Source organism: Typopeltis vanoorti, chromosome 4, assembly GCF_054136105.1.
Source record: "Typopeltis vanoorti isolate ZY-2024b chromosome 4, IOZ_Tvanoo_1.0, whole genome shotgun sequence".
NCBI classification, from domain to species: Eukaryota; Metazoa; Arthropoda; class Arachnida; order Uropygi; family Thelyphonidae; genus Typopeltis; species Typopeltis vanoorti.
Genome location: NC_143552.1, coordinates 125383861 through 125390900, shown reverse-complemented (window position 1 = coordinate 125390900; position 7040 = coordinate 125383861).

Genomic DNA, 7040 nt, shown 5'->3' with positions numbered 1-7040 from the left:
ACAGACAGAACCAGACACGTGCACACCCTTTTAACCACACACGCCACGAATCCATTGCGATTTTTATTTATTTATTATTTTTTTTTGTAGGTGTTGTTTTCCCAATCACGTGACCTGGAATAGAAGATCCGAAATTGTTGATTGTGTGGGTAGCTTTCGCGTGACATGAGGCAAATGTGGGTGGCAAAAGTCATAAATCATCATTTGACCGTTCCATTCTAATTTCTCCCTCTATTTTCCTGATTCCTAGCCGTCTGTAGGGAAAAAAATGAAGGAAGGATTAGCTAAGAGGAAACTGCAGGATTGATAGAATAGATGAGACGTAACACTCCTATCTATGAGAGTAAATAATGTTTAGTGGTGTTTAGCGGAATGCATCCGGTACGAAATGATTCGTCAGTGCGCATGCGCCGGTTACTTTGACGCATGAGCAGTGTGCCTCCTAAAGATGTCTTCCTGTCATTGTGTATATCATAAAAGAATAAACGATATTTTCAACAGTGATTGATATTATAAAAAAATAAAAAAATAAAAATAAAAAAAATTAAAATAAATGGGGGAAAATGAGGATATCACATAATCTTTAGTAGTCAAGAAAAACGACGTTGCCCAATGATTTTTGCCACTTAGTGTAAGTACGTTGTGGAAGTACGGAAGGTTGGAAGAATGGAAGAATGGAACGAAGAATGAAAAGAAAAATGCTATATGAGACCAATGAACTGATGGTGGTTTAATAGTTTAGAATCTAGGGAGTCGAGAAATTATAAAACCAAATCTTATTAGTAACGATCGTGGAAATATCCGTAGAAAATACAAGAAGAAGACAGTCCATGTTTCTGTCTTTTAAGGTTCTATGTTTTTTCATTGGAGTCAATATAAAGTGGAAGAGAAATATTTAAGTGGTGGTGATGGTGCATGTTTTTGAAGAATAGTTCGTTTCAAACAATGCAAAGTCAGTGAAATAAGACAAGAGATGTTGCATCTTAAATTACCCGCGTTTTTAAATTACTCACGAAATTTAAACCGAGGATGGCCAACCTATAATCCATCCGTCCTACTCAACCCTATCTCATGATGATTTTAATCATATATCAAAAAATAAAATAATTTTATCGAAAACTCGATTTAAAAACTCCTGTAATTATAAAAGTCATTAAAAACGTAAGCACGCTTGTACCTATTTAAACAACCCAAATCACTGACGTTATTGTTAAGCGCATCGGCCACCATTCGGGTTTTGCTATTTCTATTTCAGTTCTAATTTCTATTGCATCATTGACACACATTCGAGAAACAAGTTTTTCTCCTGTGAAATCCTATTAGAATAATAGACAATCATCTTCGCTGCTTATTGAGAATTTTATCTTTGTAATCCCTGAAAAAAAAAATATGTTACGGATATAGAACTTAAAACATCTTATTGATATGCGTTGGTTTCAACAGCTATCGATCTATGCACACTATAATATTGTAGGTAGTAATTAAAGGTTACATAATTCGGAACCCCTGATTCAGAGAACAAACATGGGATATATTTTTTTTTTTTTTTTAATTATTACCTGGTTGATTGGTCTTTTTCGACCAAAGGTGAGTGAGTTGGTCTCATACGGAGGTGGGGGGATTTCTCCGGTAACAAATCACCCCGTGAACACACATCTACAGACATAAAAATACTTTTTTCCCCTCGGCGACAAGCCGGTTAGGATCGTTTAAAGTCGTATCATGTTCAAAGGCCGACCCCAAATTGATGGGATAAGGCACAAGAAGAACAACAACACTGTTCCTCCATGTAGCGATTGAAACGAACTGACTCAGATGTCTAAGACTGGCAAGCATTAGCAGGAAGACAGATGGAGGAAGAAATGGCCGTAGTTATACAATACGTAGCATTATGTTTGTCTGTTGAAAGAAGGTTGACGGAAAACTGATATATGAAACCTTCCCATGCTTACCGGTCTCAGGTATTATTTACATATCTGTTTAATTTCCTTCCCCAATTTCCTCTTCTCATACCTATCTGCATTTATCCTAATACGAAAATGTGGATCAGTTTGTTCAGTGAGTTACACGCGTTGTTTAAATTAACTTTTAACAACACGCAGAAATATTCTGCGTTACTTTTCTTAAAACGAGACGTTATAAACAACTTTAGATCGTAGACTGAACATCACTCAGCATGCGACAATAGAACAGGATCTTTTCTGCGCTTTCTATTTTTATAAACCGCAAACGTACTTTGGGTTTCCTTATGACTTTAATTTGGTCATGCGTTAGTTTGGGTTATAGTTTTTTTTTTTTTTTTTTTTAATATAGCACATAATTGCAAACAAATCTTTCTGTTTATACTTCCTCTGAGACATTATTTATATATCTGTTTAATTTCGAGAGAGAGAGAGAGAGAGAGAGAGAGAGAGATGTGGATATCTTAAATTTCTCTTTAGACAACATAAATATCTCAAAGCAGTCAAATTAAAATAGAAATAATTAAAATTACTAATTTCACTTATTGAAAACAATTTTAATCATTTCTGAATAATTCAAAAAAAAAATGCTGAATTGAACAAATTTCAAATACAGTATTGTAAAAAATTGAAACGACCAACAGCACAAAGCAGGAAAATTAAAATAACAAATAGAACAAATTTAAAAAAAAAAAAAAGAAAGAAAGAAATTAAAAGAACAAGTAGAACGGAAGAAAATTAAACAAGAGATGTGAAGAATATTACAAGAATAATAAATGAAAATAAATCAAAAATGTTAAAACAACGATACATTCAAACAACTGAGCAAAGTGCAACCATCGATATATACAAATGATTCAATAATGTTAAAAAAACAACAACAATAAATTCCAATAATTCAAGAACGTTACAATAGCAATAAATGCGAACAGTTTAACCATCAATAATAGATTAACGAATCAAGAATGCCAAAGCTGTAATAGATTCAAATAATTCAGTTAATGTTAAAGCAAGGATGAATACTATCGTATGGGCGGAAAGGGTAATAGGTTCACACACACACACACACACACACACACACACACACACACACACACACACACACACACACACACACACACACACACACACACACACACACAGCTAATCATGCCATGAATACGGCTTCACAATGCGATGACTAAAAATCTGAGATGATCGCTGGACAAGCGGTGATAGTTGGGATGAGATGACAGCTCAGATGATTGAAGACCAACCCAACAAGTAACTGTCCTTGTCAATAGAACCCAACACGCTCGCACGCACACACAGTCTGTCGTACACACATACACAGTGATTACACTGGACTTAACATCATCCCCCCAGTAAAACTGTCAGTTTCCCACACAAGAACGGATCGCGGTTCCCAGCATAAGTCTTGCTCTAAGCCAAGACCTTAGACGGGTGTGGAACACAGCATAGGTCAAGCAGGCAATCCTAAATGTTGTGCCGTAGATACTTGTCGAGAATCCGCTTGTTCGTCCGTGTGAATTAGGTCACCCTGTCAATTTTGCTCACATTTGCAAATATACAAAAATCTTGCGCAGTCAGCAGCCATGACCCATCCCCACATACCGGCGCGCGATTTTTGCCGTAAAGGATTGACCTTGGCCACCCTGCGGTCAGGTTGGCGTGCGCGAGAAAAGGAATACGTGATGTAAATAATAACAATTAAGACGCCTTGGAAAACGCTGAGGACAAAAATGCGCAATTTTTCCGATTGATGCGACCTCTACCGGTAATCATTCAACTACTCAATAACAAATGTTTACTTTTTTTTAATGCTTGTTTTGTTCTTTCCTTCCTTTATTTTATCCAATTTATTTTTACCATCTGCAGGAGAGAGCAATAATTACAATCGTAATTGTTATAATCACGACATTACTCATTGTTACAAGCTGATGATAACAATCACTACTTTCTAATTGAAGTTTACCGGTTTGAATTAAAAGTCATTTATTTTAATCTGCTACATAGCTTCTCATAATTATATTCGAACAATGCAAAAATAATACGTCACCTGATTGGATCAATTCATTGTTGCATAGAAAAGCATTTTATGTAAAATAGGCATAATAAATTGACAATTTAGGAATTGCTTGTGTTCCCTGTCTAATTTTTTTTTATACGATGAAAAACCAAAATCCCAGAAGGAAAAAAAAAAGTCTTTCCAAGTCCGTTTGAGACCAGCGAACTCATGTTCAGGTGAAACATCCTATAAAAGTTCCTGCCGTCATCGATAGGATTCGATCCTGGTCTTTCCAACCGTAGGACACTTGTCACAACCGAAGCTGAAATAGGAGGCTGGAATGAGTTAATTGGAATTACTGCCGAAGCGACTAAGGCCACGAGGCCGGTGTAATTATGTCTGAAACATAATCCATGACCGGAAGCCCTGTTACCTCAATATAAGACACTAAGAAGCAATCCAATAGCAGATTACTTGTGCGTGTGTGTGTGGTAAAACATAGATAAAAGTATTAATTTTTATGAAAGTGAATTACCTTTAATTCAAGCCATAAATCAAATTAGATTCCGTTTGTGGGGAAAATATTGTTCCTATAATGCAAAATTAAATAAACTGATTAAATGTCAAATAAACAAATAAATAAATTGACACATGCATTTAATCGTAGTCTTTGCTCTAACCATGCTCTAAACCTAGTTTTTTTTTTTTTTTTTTTTTTTTTTTCACTCAGGAAAAGTTGTAACCCTGTAGTACGTACTTCAGATGAGTATCGCGGGAGCTAAGAAATGTATATCATTTTTGTATTATTTTATTTATTTTTTATTTTTTGTATTTTTAAAGTTATTTTTACGTAATTACGAATCCTGCTCTAGTGCTCAAACGTGGAATATTTTCAAGCCACTTCAGGCCTCCAGTAAGTAGCTCTCGAAGTAGTCTCACTGCAGGAGATAAAATTTATTGGGGGGGGGGAGGGAGGGTCCGTTGACCACTTAGCCAATCCTAGCCAAAGTTGAATTGATGTTCTAACTTTATGAAAAATAATTTGTCTTTTCTTAACGTATAATGCGCAGTATACTTTGGAATTCCTTCTTGCATCCCATAGCTAAAAGTTTAGAAATTAAACTCAATTTCATCTCTTTCAATAACTGCAAGACATCCACAGGTTTGAATTCAATTAGATGATCTTCGGAATGACTCGGGTTCGAAACCTTAAGACAAGAGGAACATTTGTAAGGACTTTGAACTAAAGGTGAGTTAGTCAGTCTCATATGGAAACGGAAGGAGATTTTTTTTATCCCTGAAAATTATGTTTTTATCCAGTAAAACAAGCAAGCTAACTGTAGAACACACAAGAATTAAGATACATAATTCTTTAACTGCTTCGATGGCGAAATTAGCCAGCTCAATTGGTATTAAAGATAACGACCTAACATATTGATACAGATATAACTATTGATTTAACTGTTATATAACTATAAGATCATCTTATATTACTAACTACAATAGAAAGAAAAAATAATAATTTTTAACAATTCCCCATTGATTCCTTTTGTCAGATTAAAAAAAAAAAAAAAAAGAAGAAGAAAAGAAACACAAAAACTTGCCTTCACTTCATTTTTTCATAGAAGGTAAGAAAAAATTACATTGCATTCAGCAAATGACTTGGAATTAGATTCGGTCAAACAGCCACAATTCTTGAGGCTAATGGCATGAAAATAACCAACCCACTTCTCTTCCCTTTGTATTAAAAGAATAGCAAGTTCGCCTACTTTTCAAGAAGATTCTCATTCACACTTACTTCACAATGAAATAAGCAAGCGGCGCTATATTAACACACTTATACTTTCTTTTTTGCCTTTATCTACTAAAACATAAATTTATTTGAATGGCATGTCTGCCATATTTCTTGACACGTTGGTGGGCTCAAAAACAGTTTACTTACGCCTCTACTTATTTACATAGCAATCAAACCGTAACTATAATAACAACGCCACGTCGCTAGTACAATTTAATACGGTAATAAATTAACGTCAAAGTTGTACATTGTATTATTTAATCAACAAAATGCATTATTTAAAATGATTATAAGCACTGAGACTGAACGTAATTTGCAACAATGAAAAGGGCGATTCAATTGTTATGTTGTTAATTTCATTGTTGGAAAACATGAATCAGTTTGCCTGAAACTACAATCACTGAAGTCACTGAGATATTCATTTAGACACTAATAAATACTTCTAAATTTAATTTTTTAATTTTTCAATAGGAGTAGGCAGAAATCCGTTAACCCTAACTAACGCTTAACTTATTTTAAGGTAAATAAATATATTTCAAACTAAAGCAGACTGTGGTTGCGTTTCTACCAATCACTTTTAATTAAAAATACTAAATATTTCAATAATTACGTCTTTTTTGTTTTTTAAATTTTTATCTCACTCATGAAACTATGTAAACTCATTTACATAGCAATAAAATAGTGGGTAAGCTCAGGATTTTGTGTATTAATTTTTATAACATTTTTTTTTTTTAATTTATTTTTTAAATTGTCCGGAAACACTCTAGAAACCAGACTGCATCTATCTAAAGACTTTAAATATCACTTAAGGCTCCTATTTCTACGATAAAAAGCAAAACCTCTATAAGCGATAGTCCATCATTGAGCTTTTATTACACTCTTATAAGTTCAGGTCAGACTTGATTTCAAAACACAAGTCGAGATGTTTTAAAATCTCCCCGTTACGGACTTTTTTATGTGCCTCTTTCTTCGCTTATCTATCTATCACGTACTGTCCTGGATAATGTACGCTGCACACGTGCTAGGGTGGTTAGCGGGGGTGGGCTTGGTCAGTCTTGCGCCCATGTCAGATACTTATCACATACGGAGTCTCAAAACGGGTTTATGAGGGAACTGCAATTTTTCCCCACCTTTTTATCTTCTTTCGTGCTTAGTGATGGAATGGGGGGGGGGAGAGCTTAAGCTGGACTTCGTTCTTCGAAATAACTAAGGGAATGATCGTTAATTTTCGATGGGGGGGGGGATACGAGAGAGTTTTCCAGTAGGTGTTGAAGGT